At 36.9% G+C, this 20328-nt stretch overlaps 1 protein-coding gene across 1 annotated transcript in view; it reads right to left on the bottom strand.

The window, feature by feature from the left end:
* Positions 1 to 19887, bottom strand: part of LOC143238868 (uncharacterized) — a 303511-nt gene extending 283624 nt beyond the window's left edge. Inside the window, exon 1 of the mRNA XM_076479463.1 lies at positions 19810 to 19887. The gene's annotated coding sequence lies outside the window, so the exon portion shown is untranslated. The remainder of the gene's footprint in view (positions 1 to 19809) is intronic.
* Positions 19888 to 20328: the final 441 nt, after the last annotated feature.

Genomic DNA, 20328 nt, shown 5'->3' with positions numbered 1-20328 from the left:
TATTGCTTAGTTTGACCTGTTTATGTAACACCTGAATGTCATCTATTACTGGATGTCATTATGTGGTTTGAAGTGTTTACCTAGCATCTAATAATGCCAGTTAGTAGACATCATTTGTGGATTGATGTATTTACCTAACACCTGATGGCATCTGTTAGCACATATCTATGCGGTTTGACCTGTTTACCTATCACCTAACAAACGTTATTAGGTGTGTTCACGAATAGTTATACGTATCTTACCTTAATATAATTCCATTTAATCTATATTTAATGTATATAAAACTACTTATGTAAAAAGAGCACAAAAATAAACTATTTCTTACCGCGTATTAATACCTAGAAAAAAGCTGTAAAGAGAGTTTACAGGATATACCATTAAAAGAAATAGAAATGAAAGGACGTATCCACTAAGCATAGTAAAACAATAAAAGCAACGTGAAATTCACGGTAGGTTTTAATAATATGTGTATCGTTGAAATTTCTACATGATGCGCACGTAATGCGATATGTGCGTTCTCAGTAATATCATTACGCTTAACCTAACAGTAAAAATGTTTAAAAAATGTAAATATAATATTTGTAGTGGCTAATAATCATTTCGTACCTTCCAGCATGTTGGAAAAGTGGACTCATCGAGTGGACATATACGTGTCTGCGAAAGAAGCTGCTAATTGGGGAAGGTAAATAAACGTATCGTTTCGCGACAACTTACAGATGCGTTTACGTCACTTCATGATGTATAAGCCGGTTACAAACGGTTTTTAGTTACGCAAGTCGTTTCACTCGAGTGTTTCTTATGTTCACGTGCACTTTGTCATGTCCTGCGCACGTGTTCCTTGGCGTCAAACACTTTCGCACGAGAACGTTAAAACAGTCCCAAAACATTTAAAATTATCTCTCTTGTCGCTATTTTACGCGACTCACTTTTTTTTTCAACTTTAAAGCAACGCTAGGTTTTAGTACAAGAACAACGGCTGATGGAACTTTCCAAAAATTCGTTCCAACACGCTGCAGTGATAGCTATTTTAACACTTAGAGGCCTATTTTAGTAAATGGCTAAAAAGCATCTACCAGAAGACAAAGGGAGCCTTGATTCACCCATGCCAGAAATAGCTTATTATCGTTCTGTTCTTTTATAGTTCAATCTGACAGCTAGCGTCTATAGCAGTTGGCAAACGTTCTCAGCGTTGGGACTTGGGAAAGCCAACAAAACGTAAAAGTCTTGAAGAATTATATGCAAGTAACGAAACCGTCAGCTCACCCGATATTGCACTATATTTAGGGCAGAATTAGCATACGTGCTTTAGTGGGAGTATCTAATGTTGGTTCCCCTTAATGTTAAGAACAGCTAAATCTAAGAACGTTTATAGACTCTAGACGTCAGTAGCCATAATAAAAAAAATATTGTACTGTTGATGTAATAACTTATAGAAGGATTACCCAAGCTCTCCCTCCACAACTGACTCACTTCTTCATAATGTCCTTTCATTTTTCACGCTAGAAAAATTTTGAAGACGCAGTAGCTTGGCAAAACCTTCTAGGGTTAGTTTAATATTTAATTTTAGATGCTAAAAAAAAAGAAACAAGGGGGCGTTTAATATTTCAAAATCTGTAACAACTTCTAGGGTTAACTTATTTAAACCTGAAAGTCCAAGACACTAACACTGCAGAAATTACAGATTAGAGAGAGATTAGATACCTTAAATTCAACTAGTTTCCAAAACAATCTTTATATGTGCTACACACAGAAATAAAATGTTTAATAATATGTAATATTCTTTCGAGAAAAATATTACCAACTATCGAGCTGCAGTCTAATCACCGAAATATTGATCAAACATTCGTATACTGCAACGTTTCGTAAGCCTTATTATGGAATCATATCATTTATTCTAGTTTTTCGCATATTTTATTACAAAAGTATTCACGTCTGATCTAATGTTTTCATATCTTATTACAGAAGTATTCGTATCTAATATAACATTTTTCTCGTCTTATTACAGTTTTGTTAGGTTTTTAACATGTATGTATGGGTCAGATTCTTTATAGTAGGTGTCTGTGACTTTTTAGTGATAGATTTCAACAATAAACAAACAGCATACAGCCCACCTGTTTTAAAATGATATATTAAAACACGTCAAATGTATAACGAAATATCCATTTCATCATTGAATCCACAGCTTTAAATAATTCTCTTTGTCGTCAATAGTCCACACATGTTAGTTCAGTTACTTTAGAAGCCAAATGACACGACGAATTATTCTTCTCTACTCTGTTCTTATGATACGACCTACGAATATTACACTATAAAAGGAGCTACTATACGCTCTTTAAGCTTAAACTCACAATCACACAGTCTATTTCTATCTGAATCTCTTCATTTTTCTTTCGACTAATTTTCCACGTCTTTGCTTTAAAATATAAACTGTAAACTCGCTTTATGTTCGAGTTGATTTTGGTGCATTGTCATATCTGCAGTCTTAAACAGATGTGGATAAACTATCTCTTAGCGGGCCTCATGTTTATTATTACGAGTTATAGCTTTTGAAGCAACGCAAAATGTTTTTCAAAACAGGTGCGATGTTTCGATCGTCAGTGGAACCATTCTGAAATACAGAAGTTTTCACAGTTTAAAACCTGTACACTTGCGAATAATCGTCAAACCTGTTTTTGAAAACATTCTTCCTTACTGTAAAACCTGTAACTTGTAATAAGTACTACTGATAATCAGTAAAGCTCGAAACAAAACTATCAGTCTTTGGGTCAGTTTGAACAAGCTCTTTCTTTCATAGTCCTCATGTTAGTGTGGTTTGTTTGTTTTTGAATTTCATGCAAAGCTACACGAGAGCTATTTGCACTAGCAATCTAATACGTAGCAGTGTAAGACTAGAGGGAAGGCAGCTATTCATCACCACTCACCGCCAACTCTTGGGCTACTCTTTTACCAACTAATAATGGGATTGACAGTCACATTATAACGCCCTCACGACTGAGACGGCAAACATGTTTAGTATGACAGGGATTCGAACCCGCGACCCTCAGATTACGAGTCGAGCGTCCTAACCATCTGACCATGCCGACTTTTGTTAGCATGAAAAAGATCATTGTTTCTTCCACAGTCATCATCTTAATATGAATAAGTTTCTTTTTCCACAGTCGTCATGTCAACATGAACAAGCCTCTTCCTTCTACAGTCCTGATATTAATGTGAAAAAGTTTCTTCTTTCATAGTCATCATGCCGGTGTGAATAATCTTCTTCTACATTCCACACGTTAATGTCAGCAAGCTCTTTCATCCGCAGTTCTCATGTTGGTGTGAAATATACTCTTTTTTTTCTTCCATAGTCATCATGTCAGAATGAACAATCTTCTTTTTCTTTTATAGTCCTCAGGTTAATGTGAACAGATTTCTTACGTCAGTGCACGAAAGTTGCTTATTGCAGTTGAAGTTTGGAAAGTGAATTCAATCACTGTCCTCAGTCGGTGAGCTAGAATCGGAATACAGTGGTACCTCGGTTCTCGAACGACTCCCTTCTCGAACAATTCGGTTTCCGAACATATTGTTTGAGAAAAAAAAATGTCTCGGTTGTCAAATATGAACTCGGTTCTCGAACCAAGCTGTCGAAATAATCCGACTGATGACCCGAACGACCCTTCGACCATCTTCGGCCCACGCCAAGCATATCCAAAACATTTTACCCGCACCTGTCGCTCAGTCCACACTCCCGCTAAAACCTGCTGTGAACGTTCTCGTTTTTCCTTTTGTTGTTTTCTAAATATTCTGATTAAATAAGCCACCATGGGGTCAAAGAAGAATAATGAAAGCAGCAAACCAAAAAGAAGAGTTGTTAGAGCCACAACAGAGGTGGAAAAAAGATCTCATGGCGAAGTATGAGAGTGGTGTTCACGTGTCTGACCTTCCTACACAGTTTGGTATGGCGAAGTCTACAGTCTGCACCATACTGGAAAATAAAAGGTCATAAAAGGAGCTGATGTTGCAAAAGGAGTGACAGTGCTTACGAAATAAAGATCACAAACAATGGAAGAGGTAGAAAAACTGTTAACTGGTGATAGCATTTCTGAGACCATCATTTGTGAGAAAGCAAAGCAGTTGCATGCTGACCTCCTGAAAAACACCCCTGGAACGAATACTGATACCAGTGATGCCTTTACGGCTAGTAGGGGGTGGTTTGAAAAATTTGGGAAGAGAGTGGCATACATAGTGTGGTGAAACATGGGAAGGGTACCAGTTCTAACAAAGACGCTGCTGATAAATTTGTTAGGGAATGTAAAGACTATGTAGGATTTTATTCCCAAACAGTGTTCAACTGTAATGAGACAGGCCTCTTTTGGAAGAAAATGCCAAAGAGGACCTACATCACCAAGAAGGAGAAGTCACTGCTAGGACACAAGGCATGAAGGACAGGTTAACTCTATTGTTATGTAGTAATGCAAGTGGGGACTTAAAACTTAAGCCTTTGTTTGTGTACCATTCTGAAAACCCGAAGGTTTTTAAGAAAAATAATGTTCTGAAAAGTAAACTAAATGCCATGTGGAGGGTTAACAGTAAAGCATGGGTAACCTGACAATTTTTTATGGAGTGAGTCCATGAAGTGTTTGCCCCAAGTGTAAATAATTACCTCACGGAAAAACAGTTGCCACTCAAGGCCATTCTTGTGATGGACAATGCACCTGCCCACTCACCAGGCTTGGAGGAGTACAGTTTTATTACGGTGAAGCTCTTGCCCCCTAACACGACTCCTCTCATTCAGCCCATGGACCAGCAGGTCATATCAAACTTTAAGAAACTCTACACCAAAGCACTGTTTCAAAGGTGCTTTGAAGTGACCTCTGACACAGAGTTAACCCTCAGAGAGTTCTGGAAAAATACTTTAATATCTTCCATTGCTTGAGGATCATAGACAAAGCCTGGAGGGAAGTGTCTTTGAGGACCATGAACTCAGCTTGGAAGAAATTGTGGCCAGACTCAGTAGCAGATAGAGACTTTGAAGGCTTTGAGGCTGAGCCTGTTGTCCAGGATATTGTCTCACTAGGGAAGTGTATGGGCTTGAATGTGAGTGGTGATGATGTGGAGGAGTTGATGGAAGACCACAACACTGAGCTCACCACGGAAGAACTCCAAGACCTTCAGAAGGAGCAGCAACAGAAGGCAACTGAGTCCCTAGTTCATTAATCAAGGAAATGTGTAGAAAATGGGGGAAGTTACAAAGTTTTGTGGAAGATTTCACCCTTACAAAGCTGTAGCAAACCGCAACATAAACCTTTTCAATGACAATGCCATGTCTTACTTCAGAAACATTTTAAAATGCAGGCAGAAACAAACCTCAAAAGACAAGTTTTAATGAGAAATAGGTCCAGTGAGTCTCAAGCAGGTTGTAGCGGTGCAGAGACAGAAAAGAGAAAGAACCCCAGAAGGAGAGTTACCTGACGTTTTAAGGGAAGGTGGCTCACCTTCCAAATAATAATAACCCTCCTACTCTCCACGTTCCTCTCCACCTTTCACTTACGCCATCAGCTCTCCTCAGCACAGGTAAAGTGCAGTTAAATTTTCATTTATTGTTTTTTATTGTGTTTATAGATTTTCTGGTTGACTTTATGCATGCAAGTATTATTATACAGGTATAAATAAGCAATATTTTTTACTTAAAATGCTTCATAATGCGTAATTTTTGGAGGTCTGTAACGGATTAATTTAATTTACAAATTTCTTATGGGAAAAATTGATTCGGTTTTCGAACAGCCTTCTGGAACGGATTAAGTTCGAGAACCGAAGTACCACTGTACATTAAAATCGCGATAAATATATAAAACAGAAATCTGTCACAAATTTAACATCCAGTTTCATTGGTCAAGCTGTAATTAACCAGTTGACCACGTTCAACATGCTAAGTTTAGGGTGCAGCGAGTAAAGAGTTCCGAAAGATTCTTTCTCTAAAACTGAAAAAAACTAAATAAATAACTATAAAATAAAATCTTAGATCAAAAATCATGTCTTTAGTGTTGAAAAAACAAACAAACTCCGTAATATTCCGTTCAGATGTGAGGATAATATTCAGCAGAATACCAGAGTTTGGAATTGTTGGTTTAAATCATGTAATGACAAAAAACATTACATGTGGTGAGCACATTTGCATTTAATAAGCGCCACGAATGACAGATCACGTTACTATATACAGGAAATGGAACTTAAAATAAACAGCCTAAGGTTAGGCATTCACTGATTTAAAGTATCTCCACGACGTGTAGGAGCATACTTCCTGTAGAGCATGACCAGGAAATAACATGTTTTACCGCGATCCTTAGAACTGAAAATCTCGACATTCGAGCTCTTCGTTCTAAAAGTACTGCACCATTTACTAACACGTAACAAAGTGTACTAGTCAAGTGATGTGGATTAGGTAAAAAAATAAAAATTTAATAAAGTTAAAAATATATCAAACAGTGATAGCCTTTACTTAACAGTAAATAATCATAGCACCTTGTTGGTGTTATTAAACAGCGATACATGATGTGAATAGTTTCCTAATGTTATTAAACACCTACATAAGATCTGAACAGTTTTCCTGTGCTATTAAACAGCTATATAAGATCTAGATAGCTCCTTGGTGTTATTAAACAGCGATACATAATCTGAAGAGCTTCCGAATGTTATTAAAGAGCTATATACAATCTGAATAACTTTTTAGTGTTATTAAACAACTATGTATAGCCTGAATAATACCCTGATGTTATTAAGTAGCTACATATGATCTGAATAACTCCCTTGTGTTATTAAACAACTATGTATAGCCTGAATAATACCACGATGTTATTAAGTAGCTACATATGATCTGAATAACTCCCTTGTGTTAGGAAACAGCAACAAATAATTTGAATAACTACCTGATGTTATTAAGCTGTGATACATGATCTCAATAATTCCCTGGCGTTATTAAACAGCTATATATTATCTGAATAACTCTTTGATGTTATTAAACAGATGATGCAACTAGGTATTTATTCACAATCTATATATTTTTATTCGGATTTGAGACAGATATTTTTAGCACATGTTGAACATTGCTCATAATGTAACTTGTTCGTTTACAGACATGTTGAAAAACGTTCGTCTTTACAGTTTATATACTTGTTGAACAATGTTACTAGCGTGACTTCATAGTTAATAGATATGTTGTACAATGTTACTAGCGTGACTTCATAGTTAATACATATGTTGTACAATGTTACTAGCGTGACTTCATAGTTAATAGACATGTTGAACAATGTTAGTAGCGTGACTTGATAGTTTATAGACATGTTGAACAATGTTAGTAGCGTGACTTGATAGTTTATAGACATGTTGAACAATGTTAGTAGCGTGACTTGATAGTTTATAGACATGTTGAACAATGTTAGTAGTGTGACTTGATAGTTTATAGACATGTTGAACAATGTTAGTAGCGTGACTTGATAGTTTATAGACATGTTGAACAATGTTAGTAGCGTGACTTGATAGTTTATAGACATGTTGAACAATGTTAGTAGTGTGACTTGATAGTTTATAGACATGTTGAACAATGTTAGTAGCGTGACTTGATAGTTTATAGACATGTTGAACAATGTTAGTAGCGTGACTTGATAGTTTATAGACATGTTGAACAATGTTAGTAGCGTGACTTGATAGTTTATAGATATGTTGAACAATGTTACTAGTGTGACTTGATAGTTTATAGACATGTTGAACAATGTTAGTAGCGTGACTTGATAGTTTATAGACATGTTGAACAATGTTAGTAGCGTGACTTGATAGTTTATAGACATGTTGAACAATGTTAGTAGCGTGACTTGATAGTTTATAGACATGTTGAACAATGTTAGTAGCGTGACTTCATAGTTAATAGATATGTTGTACAATGTTACTAGCGTGACTTCATAGTTAATACACATGTTGTACAATGTTACTAGCGTGACTTGATAGTTTATAGACATGTTGAACAATGTTAGTAGTGTGACTTGATAGTTTATAGACATGTTGAACAATGTTAGTAGCGTGACTTGATAGTTTATAGACATGCTGAACAATGTTAGTAGTGTGACTTGATAGTTTATAGACATGCTGAACAATGTTAGTAGTGTGACTTGATAGTTTATAGACATGCTGAACAATGTTAGTAGCGTGACTTGATAGTTTATAGACATGTTGAACAATGTTAGTAGCGTGACTTGATAGTTTATAGACATGTTGAACAATGTTAGTAGCGTGACTTGATAGTTTATAGACATGTTGAACAATGTTAGTAGTGTGACTTGATAGTTTATAGACATGTTGAACAATGTTAGTAGCGTGACTTGATAGTTTATAGACATGTTGAACAATGTTAGTAGCGTGACTTGATAGTTTATAGACATGTTGAACAATGTTAGTAGCGTGACTTGATAGTTTATAGACATGTTGAACAATGTTAGTAGCGTGACTTGATAGTTTATAGACATGTTGAACAATGTTAGTAGCGTGACTTGATAGTTTATAGATATGTTGAACAATGTTACTAGTGTGACTTGATAGTTTATAGACATGTTGAACAATGTTAGTAGCGTGACTTGATAGTTTATAGACATGTTGAACAATGTTAGTAGCGTGACTTGATAGTTTATAGACATGTTCAACAATGTTAGTAGCGTGACTTGATAGTTTATAGACATGTTGAACAATGTTAGTAGCGTGACTTGATAGTTTATAGACATGTTGAACAATGTTAGTAGCGTGACTTGATAGTTTATAGACATGTTGAACAATGTTAGTAGCGTGACTTGATAGTTTATAGACATGTTCAACAATGTTAGTAGCGTGACTTGATAGTTTATAGACATGTTGAACAATGTTAGTAGCGTGACTTGATAGTTTATAGACATGTTGAACAATGTTAGTAGCGTGACTTGATAGTTTATAGACATGTTGAACAATATTGGTAACGTTACTTTATAGTTATAGATATGTTGAACAATATTGGTGACGTTACTTTATAGTTATAGATATGTTGAACAATATTGGTAACGTTACTTGATAGTTATAGATATGTTGAACAATGTTGGTAATGTTACTTGATAATTTATAGATACACTGCTGACCAAAATCTTAAGGCCAATGAACATAAAGAAAAAATATGCATTTTGCGTTTTAACCTAAATACTAGCTGGTCAAAAGTTTAAGACCATACCAAAAAGAAGTCATAAACAGGGTAGGAAATGCCCAACAAGAGGTCTCACTAGTGAGTTCCACGGCCGTCATTGCGAATAACTTCAAACATTCGCTTTGGCATGGTCGATATAAGCGTTTGCAGAAGGATGGCTGGAATGTCATTCCAAGTGGTGAAGATGGCTTCATGAAGATCATGCACTGTTTGGAATTGACGTCCATTTCTATAGACTTCCCTTGCCATCCACCCCCAAACATTTTCAATGGGGTTCAGTTCGAGCGAACACGTCGGATGGTCCAAAAAATCATGTTATTCTCCATGAAAACGTCTTTTGTTCTGCAGGCATTGTGGATTGAAGCGTTGTCCTACTGAAAGATTCAGTCATTTCCACACAATGGAGCTTCAGGTTATACAGAGGCGTCAAACAGCAGCTGACAACATTGGCATGTTGGAGAGAGCACCCCAGATCATGATGGAACATCCTCCACTGTGTCGTGTAGAAAATGTCTCCGGCGGCATATCCTTATCGTGTCAGTAACGTTGGAAGCCATTTGAACCATTCAGGTTAAATTTTTCTCTCATCAGAGAACAAAACTTCATCCACTTTTCTGCGTCCCATCTTTGGTGCTTTTCAGCAAAGTTTAACCGAGCTGTTTCGTGGTGTGGAAGGAGGTGTGGCCTTTAAAGACGTTTACAGTTTTTAAAGCTTTTATCTCGTAGATGCTGTCTTATTGTCCTTGAACTGCATTTTGCGTCCGTAAAGGCCTTAATCTGGTTCGACGATCGGCTGGTGTCTTGCCGGACAACCCGTCGAATCCTCCTGCACAATGTCGACGAAATTTTCTTGGGGCCGACCACTTGAAATTCTCGTTCCGTATCCCTCAGGGTCTTTTAAGAAATTTGCAATAACAGTTTTACTATGCCCAATCTCACCAGCGATAGCACGTTGAGAGAGACCTTGCTTTTGCAGCTCGACAAATCTGCCACGTTCAAATTCTGTCAACTTTTTAACCTTTGCCATGTTTTTACCCAATATAACACAGGAGTCAGTGGGAGATATTGACAACGCTAATACTTGAACACAAATGACTAAATTTCGTTACGTGTTTACCGATTAATGCTTCGTTTCAGTGTAGTCTTAATCTTTTGGCCAGCTAGTATTTAGGCTAATTTCATAGTGTTCACATTTTCCCTATTAAATGCTAAAAGAAAGTTTTTTTTATTTTCATTTTCCCTTTTTTATTGTCATCTTTCGAAACTACTCAAATAAGTGGTTGAGTCTAACAACGCAAAATGCATATTTTTTATGTTCATTATAGATATGTTGAACAATGTTGGTCACGTTGCTTGATAGTTTATAGATATGTTGAACAATGTTGGTAACGTGACTTGATAGTTATAGATATGTTGAACAATGTTGATAACGTGACTTGATAATTTATAAACATGTTGAACAATGTTGATAACGTGACTTGATAATTTATAAACATGTTGAACAATGTTGATAACGTGACTTGATAATTTATAAACATGTTGAACAATGTTGATAACGTGACTTGATAATTTATAAACTTGTTGGATTTAAATGATTTTGAAAATCTGAACTTTCAGTATCCTTTTCTGTTTAAACGACGCTAGGTTTTATTACATTAAGATATCCAATCTTCTGTGGTGCCATCTCTAGAAACATTGGTAAAGCTTTGAATCATGTCTAGAGCAAGTTAATTAACATAAACCCTCATGTGGCAAACATTATTACAAATGAAACGTGAACAAAAAGAAAAAGTATAAAGGTAATATTTCAGACAAACACAATGTAATCATGATTGCCTTTGCTTATTGTTTACTTACGATTTTTCGATAGGAAAACCTTTTTGACTTCCAAAAGTACGTCACAAACGCCACCTGCTCTGTTTCACACGAATTTGTACAAAAAGGTGCATGTTTATCTTCCTTAAACAATCAATAAACAACTCTTAATCTCAGTTGTTTAAAATCGAGCTACAGGTTTGTATCTAGGTGTATTGGAGAATCGTGACAAAGTGGAAGTGAGGTCACAGGCGACATTTCTGGTACCTTACAATTTGTTTTAGGATATATTCAGTTCCTTTACATGTAGTTTATGATTAAGTATGTTCATTTAATATGGTTAAGTTGCCATAGATATACTTAGGTCTGAAGGATAATGGTACAACACTGAACTAAAGTATCTGAAGAAACACAGTTAATAAAATTATATATTTCGACTGAAATAAAGCATCTGAACAAACACAGTTAATGAACGTAATTTTAGGACTAAAATAAAGCACTTGAACAAACACAGTTAATAAATGTAACTTTAAGACTGAATTAAAGCTCCTGAATAAACGCAGTTATCAAAGTAGCATTAGCACAAGAATTACTTAGCTAAAACTGGTTCTTGTTTACGTTCTGTTTTTGGAGATAGATAGGGGGAGACAAAAATAAGAAACTTCTACTGAAACTATAGTTTTTCAATGAAGTTTTCTGAATCATACTTAAATATTTCAATGAGTGAAAATGTTTTCCAAGGAGAACCTACCATGTACGAACACATGCTATGAAGTTTCTGATTAAATTATATCTGGAACACTGTTTTTATTTAGTTACAATTTATAGATCAGAAACAACATTGAAAGAGTATAAGAAAAGCCAACAAGTACTAAAATGTATGAATATAAAGTTTAAAAAAACATTGAAAGTCGATCTTGAAGAATCACAGTCGATCATCGTTATATTATTAATTGTTAAATTAATTGTAAATTAGAAACACAAACATATACATATTATGAAGAATTATAATAAAGCACACAATATGCTTGAAGCTTTTCAACATTTTTCACCACAAAACCGGTACGAAAATACTAAAACAACTTATTTTACTATTTCAGGTATTCAAAGATATTTGATCGGGTTTTTACATTTCCTCGTATCTAACTGTTTATACAATATTTTACATGCGTAAACACGTTAATTTCCCATACTGCCAAGAGGTTATTTAAAACATGTTTAATGAAGTAAAATCTCAAAGTCACTCACCTACCTTTGTAAGAGCACTTATGAAAATGTATTATAATGTACTTACTTCGTACTTCAGTTCCTCAAATACAAATGTAATTTTTAGGGCGAAGGAAAGGTGGCGCTACTGCACACCATATATAAAAATTGTTAGTTCCGAGATGAGAATAGCACAAAGTGATGTCATTGCTTAATAGTATTATGCTTTACATCAATTATACACACCAAGCTTACTTCTCCAAAGGAAATATATTCCTTTGTTAACACCACCACCACTGACCAGCGTGTACATCGTCACTCATCCCCCTATTTACAACACTAACAGTGGTAGGTGTGTACATCGTCAGTCATCCCCCTATTTACAACACTAACATTGGTAGGTGTGTACATCGTTAGTCATCCCCCTATTTACAACACTAACATTGGTAGGTGTGTACATCGTCAGTCATCCCCCTATTTACAACACTAACATTGGTAGGTGTGTACATCGTCAGTCATCCCCCTATTTACAACACTAACATTGGTAGGTGTGTACATCGTTAGTCATCCCCCTATTTACAACACTAACATTGGTAGGTGTGTACATCGTCAGTCATCCCCCTATTTACAACACTAACATTGGTAGGTGTGTACATCGTCAGTCATCCCCCTATTTACAACACTAACACTGATCAGGGTGTACATCGTCAGTCATCCCCCTATTTACAACACTAACACTGATCAGGGTGTACATCGTCAGTCATCCCCCTATTTACAACACTAACACTGATCAGGGTGTACATCGTTAGTCATCCCCCTATTTACAACACTAACACTCATCAGTGTGTACATCGTTAGTCATCCCCCTATTTACAACACTAACACTGATCAGCGTGTACATCGTCAGTCACCCCCTATTTACAACACTAACATTGGTAGGTGTGTACATCGTCAGTCATCCCCCTATTTACAACACTAACATTGGTAGGTGTGTACATCGTCAGTCATCCCCCTATTTACAACACTAACACTGATCAGGGTGTACATCGTTAGTCATCCCCCTATTTACAACACTAACACATCAGGTGTGTACATCGTTAGTCATCCCCCTATTTACAACACTAACACTGATCAGCGTGTACATCGTCAGTCACCCCCTATTTACAACACTAACATTGGTAGGTGTGTACATCGTTAGTCATCCCCCTATTTACAACACTAACATTGGTAGGTGTGTACATCGTCAGTCATCCCCCTATTTACAACACTAACATTGGTAGGTGTGTACATCGTCAGTCATCCCCCTATTTACAACACTAACACTCATCAGTGTGTACTTCATTAGTCATCCCCTATTTACTACACTAACACTCATCAGTGTGTACATCGTTAGTCATCCCCCTATTTACAACACTAACACTGATCAGGGTGTACATCGTTAGTCATCCCCCTATTTACAACACTAACACTGATCAGGGTGTACATCGTTAGTCATCCCCCTATTTACAACACTAACACTGGTAGGTGTGTACATCGTCAGTCATCCCCCTACTTACAACACTAACACTGGTAGGTGTGTACATCGTCAGTCATCCCCCTATTTACAACACTAACATTGGTAAGTGTGTACATCGTCAATCATCCCCTATTTACAACACTGGTAGGTGTGTACATCGTCAGTCATCCCCCTATTTACAACACTAACACTCATCAGTGTGTACTTCATTAGTCATCCCCTATTTACTACACTAACACTGATCAGTGTGTACTTCATTAGTCATCCCCCTATTTACAACACTAACACTCATCAATGTGTACTTTATTAGTCATCCCCTATTTACAACACTAACACTCATCAGTGTGTACATCGTTAGTCATTCCCCTATTTACAACACTAACAATTATCAGGGTGTACATCGTCAGTCATCCCCCTATTTACAACACTGGTAGGTGTGTACATCGTCAGTCATCCCCCTATTTACAACACTAACACTCATCAGTGTGTACTTCATTAGTCATCCCCTATTTACTACACTAACACTGATCAGTGTGTACTTCATTAGTCATCCCCTATTTACAACACTAACACTCATTAATGTGTACTTCATTAGCCATCCCCTATTTACAACACTAACACTCATCAGTGTGTACATCGTTAGTCATTCCCCTATTTACAACACTAACAATGATCAGGGTGTACATCGTTAGTCATCCCCCTATTTACAACACTAACACTGATCAGGGTGTACATCGTTAGTCATCTCCCTATTTACAACACTAACACTGATCAGGGTGTACATCGTTAGTCATCTCCCTATTTACAACACTAACACTGGTAGGTGTGTACATCATCAGTCATCCCCCTACTTACAACACTAACACTGGTAGGTGTGTACATCGTCAGTCATCCCCCTATTTACAACACTAACATTGGTAGGTGTGTACATCGTCAATCATCCCCCTATTTACAACACTGGTAGGTGTGTACATCGTCAGTCATCCCCCTATTTACAACACTAACACTCATCAGTGTGTACTTCATTAGTCATCCCCTATTTACTACACTAACACTGATCAATGTGTACTTCATCAGTCATCCCCCTATTTACAACACTAACACTGATCAATGTGTACTTCATTAGCCATCCCCTATTTACAACACTAACACTCATGAGTGTGTACATCGTTAGTCATTCCCCTATTTACAACACTAACAATGATCAGGGTGTACATCGTTAGTCATCCCCCTATTTACAACACTAACACTGATCAGGGTGTACATCGTTAGTCATCCCCCTATTTACAACACTAACACTGGTAGGTGTGTACATCGTCAGTCATCCCCCTACTTACAACACTAACACTGGTAGGTGTGTACATCGTCAGTCATCCCCCTATTTACAACACTAATATTGGTAGGTGTGTACATCGTCAATCATCCCCCTATTTACAACACTAACACTCATCAGTGTGTACTTCATTAGTCATCCCCTATTTACTACACTAACACTGATCAGTGTGTACTTCATTAGTCATCCCCCTATTTACAACACTAACACTCATCAGTGTGTACATCGTTAGTCATCCCCCTCTTTACAACACTAACAATGATCAGGGTGTACATCGTTAGTCATCCCCTATTTACAACACTAACACTCATCAGTGTGTACTTCATTAGTCATCCCCTATTTACTACACTAACACTGATCAGTGTGTAGTTCATTAGTCATCCCCCTATTTACAACACTAACACTCATCAGTGTGTACTTCATTACCCATCCCCTATTTACAACACTAACACTCATTAGTGTGTACATCGTTAGTCATCCCCCTATTTACAACACTAACACTGATCAGGGTGTACATCGTTAGTCATCCCCCTATTTACAACACTAACACTCATCAGTGTGTACATCGTTAGTCATCCCCCTATTTACAACACTAACAATGATCAGGGTGTACATCGTTAGTCATCCCCCTATTTACAACACTAACACTGATCAGGGTGTACATCGTTAGTCATCCATCCCCCTAGTTACAACACTAACACTGGTAGGTGTGTACATCGTCAGCCATCCCCCTACTTACAACACTAACACTGGTAGGTGTGTACATCGTCAGTCATCCCCCTATTTACAACACTAATATTGGTAGGTGTGTACATCGTCAATCATCCCCCTATTTACGACACTAACACTCATCAGTGTGTACTTCATTAGTCATCCCCTATTTACTACACTAACACTCATCAGTGTGTACTTCATTAGTCATCCCCTATTTATTACACTAACACTGATCAGTGTGTAGTTCATTAGTCATCCCCCTATTTACAACACTAACACTCATCAGTGTGTACTTCATTACCCATCCCCTATTTACAACACTAACACTCATTAGTGTGTACATCGTTAGTCATCCCCCTATTTACAACACTAACACTGATCAGGGTGTACATCGTTAGTCATCCCCCTATTTACAACACTAACAATGATCAGGGTGTACATCGTTAGTCATCCCCCTATTTACAACACTAACAATGATCAGGGTGTACATCGTTAGTCATCCCCCTATTTACAACACTAACACTGATCAGGGTGTACATCGTTAGTCATCCATCCCCCTAGTTACAACACTAACACTGGTAGGTGTGTACATCGTCAGCCATCCCTCTATTTACAACACTAACATTGGTAGGTGTGTACATCGTTAGTCATCCCCCTATTTACAACACTAACATTGGTAGGTGTGTACATCGTCAGTCATCCCCCTATTTACAACACTAACATTGGTAGGTGTGTACATCGTCAGTCATCCCCCTATTTACAACACTAATATTGGTAGGTGTGTACATCGTCAATCATCCCCCTATTTACAACACTAACACTCATCAGTGTGTACTTCATTAGTCATCCCCTATTTACTACACTAACACTGATCAGTGTGTACTTCATTAGTCATCCCCCTATTTACAACACTAACACTCATCAGTGTGAACTTCATTAGTCATCCCCCTATTTACAACACTAACACTCATCAGTGTGAACTTCATTAGCCATCCCCTATTTACAACACTAACACTCATCAGTGTGTACATCGTTAGTCATCCCCCTATTTACAACACTAACACTGATCAGTGTGTACATCGTTAGTCATCCCCCTATTTACAACACTAACACTCATCAGTGTGTACATCGTTAGTCATCCCCCTATTTACAACACTAACACTGATCAGGGTGTACATCGTTAGTGATCCCCCTATTTACAACACTAACACTGATCAGGGTGTACATCGTTAGTCATCCCCATATTTACAACTTTAACACTAACATCATTAGTCATCCTCCTCTGTTCACGAAAGGCTCGGCATGGCCAAGTGGTTAAGGTGGTCGCTTCGTAATCTGAAAGTTGTGGATTCAAGTCCCCATCACACGAAAACATGGTCGCCCTTTCAGCCGTGGGGGCATTATAAGTGATGGTCAATCCCACTATTCGTTGTCAAAAGATTAGCCCAAGAGCTGGCTGTTGGTGGTGATGACTAGGTGTCTTCCCGCTCGTCTTACTGATAGCCCTCATGTAGCTTTGCGAGGAATTTAAAATAAACAGCTGCTAATTGCAACGTCAGGAAAATATTAAGTATGAGAGATTAGGTAATATTTTCGGGTGAGGTTCAACAGCTGGCCTATACACCACGTGTATCAGATCCGGGTTCAACAGCCGGCCTATCCAACACGTGTATTAGAGCCGGGTTCAATAGCCGGCCTAGTCATCACGTGTATCAGTACCAGGTTCAACAGCTAGCCTATCCACTAAGTGTATCAGTGTCAGGTTTAATAAGTACATTTATGCCAGAAACAAGTCGTTAAGATATAGAGACAGAAAGTCTGCTATTGATCAATAATTTCCCGGTATTCTTTTGAAATTCACACATATTATTAATATTAGAAACGGTTTTCTTATTCATTCTGGTTATTTCAAAGGTAACGGTTCATACATGGGAAAGCATTGAAGAAGCCCCAGGGGAAAGTATACAAATCTAATAGCAACGAAATTTTCGGCAGCTATAAAAGATAGCTTCAAAGCTTATCAAAGAGAGTAAACTTTCGGTAGTTGATAAAGGAGCGGTCCTCCTTATTCAGGGAGGAGCAAATACGAGAAATAGATAAAACACTTTCGTAGATACACTGAAGGGCTTCTATTGTAGTTCATTCTCTCAAAACCGGGGATTGCTCCCAATTTACTAGAAGGAAAGAATAATTGATTAGATTAATAGCTGTATTCATTTTTTGTAACCACTTAACCACTGTTTTAACCCTCTTCGCCTCTGCCCTGTACAAGCCTAACAGTATTGATAAAAGTAAGATAAGTATTCTATTATACAGTAATATTTGTTTGTTTTTATTGCTTTTCATCCAAAAAACAGATTGCTTGAAACTTCGCCGAACAGTAGGACTACTGCTGTTCGGAAGCTTTTAATTGCGCATACAATGTTATTGTGATGAACCTGTTCTTTCAAAGGGAAGATCATACAATGATATTGTGAAGAATCTGTCGTAGTCGTGTATATTAGAATTTCTTTCTGTGCTTATTCAACATTTGTAATTATGTGGAACCTTTATTTGTATTGTAAGCTTATTCCGGCACAGAAGTAACTCGAAAACGTATCTACTAGATGTTAGGATGCGTGCAAAGCGGCTTTGAAACATTACAAGCTTTTCTCTGTTTGCAGTCATATCTTTCAACCATTTTTGTATGAAGCCGCTTTCCAAAGTTACGCGGTTTTCGTTCGTTCGCTGAGCCACTGAAAACGAAACAGTTCGAAACTACAGCACCTCAGCTGATTCTGACTTAACTAAAATTGTTTAACGTTAGGGTTAAAACACTGTAGACTTTCTTTCCGTACTAATGTATCTTCAATTGTAAAACAATAGTAATGTAAAGAACTGCTTAGTAATTTCACTCACATTTAAATGTATTAGTCGAAGTTACCACTCTCTCTATCCTTATACATGTAAAAACGGTTGGTATGGATTGAGAAAATTCTATGTAGAGGAGCGAACAGCGTTTAGACCTTCTTCGGTCATCGTCAGGTTCTCAAAGAAAAAAAGAGGTAACTGACTGACAGCTAACCAAATGTTTGAAGGGGGTTGTGTAATTGAGTGTAGGAATGAAGATGGCGTGCTTAGATGTATGATTATATTTATTAATATAGGTATAAAGGTGTTCCTTTATATTGGTTTATCTTGGGTTTAAGTTGTTGTATAAGTAAGGCTTCTTTAATTTTACATTTGTTTATGTTTGTTTCTTTATTTAGTATTTTGATGTTTTCTATGATTATGTTGTGTTTATTTGATTTGCAGTGTTCGAAAACGTGTGAAGGTGACTTTTTGTATTCTTTGAATCTGGTTCCCATTTTTCTACTTGTTTCTCTAATATAGAAGTCGTGCACATTGTATTTTATAAATAATGTTGGTGTGGTGTTTGTGAGTGTAGTTTTTAGATGGTATAAACCTCAGTTTTGTGCCTGGTTTTTGAATAAATTTGGTATTAACTAAAATATCATATTTTGTTTCTAGTTTCTTCCAAATGTTGGATATTTTTCTGCTGATGTCGGGAATATATGGCAGTACATGGTTTCGTGATTTTTTAATTCGTGGGGTATAGAAAGTCAAAACGTTGTTCGCTCTTCTACATAGAATTTTCTCAACCCATACCAGCCGTTTTTACATATACACATTTCTCTACAAGTGGGTTTTCTCGTCATAACGGATTATTCTCTCTGTCCTTGTTTCTGTGCCGTCCTCCATAAACGCGATTTACTTACATAATTCATTTAAAAATATAGTTAAAAATATGCTTGTCCTTAAACTCTTACGCCATATTAAAGAAACTTGACCAATCAGTCGCTTATGGTAAAAATAAGTTGTAACTGAGCGCAACCAGTGTAAACAACATCACCTGTTTGGAATATAACAACTGAACAAATGACATTGATCTTAAGACAACAATTTATCCTAAACAAGTAACGTTAATTTTATGATAGCACTTTACACTTTTTCATAATTTTATAATATTTTACAAGGAAATAAAGAACATACCTGACAAAAACGCATGTGCAGTTAGATGTTGCTTTTTGTAATACACGTTTCTCTCTGCACTAAACAGTTTCTCTGTTTTATGGCCTAGAACGTCGACCTAAGAAAGAAAATGATTAATTATACAAATTTTAGTATCAAATTCAAAATAAAATCAGTAACGTACGGTTGTTTTACTCTCTAATTACTTTCAACTAACTGACAGTTTCGCACCCAAAAACCGAAAGTACTGTACATCTGGTCACTTCGGCAAAGGTGGGTGAACCCTCAGGTTTATAGTTCAGGTACACTAACCACTGAGTTTCTTGGTCCTCAGTTTAAATTCAACGTAAATGTAGCATCATTAAACTACTTTATATATTCGAAATTTTGAACGCATTTTAAATTGATACACGTGATATGAAGTTCCCCTAGATAGAAACCCATCACCACACAACCAGCAAAGGATTCCAGATATAGAATGTTCTTACTGTGGCAAGGAGTTGCAGCATATCTCAGTCTCTCGTAGTACACAATTCATGT

The sequence above is a fragment of the Tachypleus tridentatus genome, chromosome 13, assembly GCF_004210375.1.
Source record: "Tachypleus tridentatus isolate NWPU-2018 chromosome 13, ASM421037v1, whole genome shotgun sequence".
In the NCBI taxonomy this organism is placed as follows: domain Eukaryota; kingdom Metazoa; phylum Arthropoda; class Merostomata; order Xiphosura; family Limulidae; genus Tachypleus; species Tachypleus tridentatus.
Note: the sequence above shows the minus strand (reverse complement) of the source record. Positions and strands in the feature narration are given on the sequence as shown.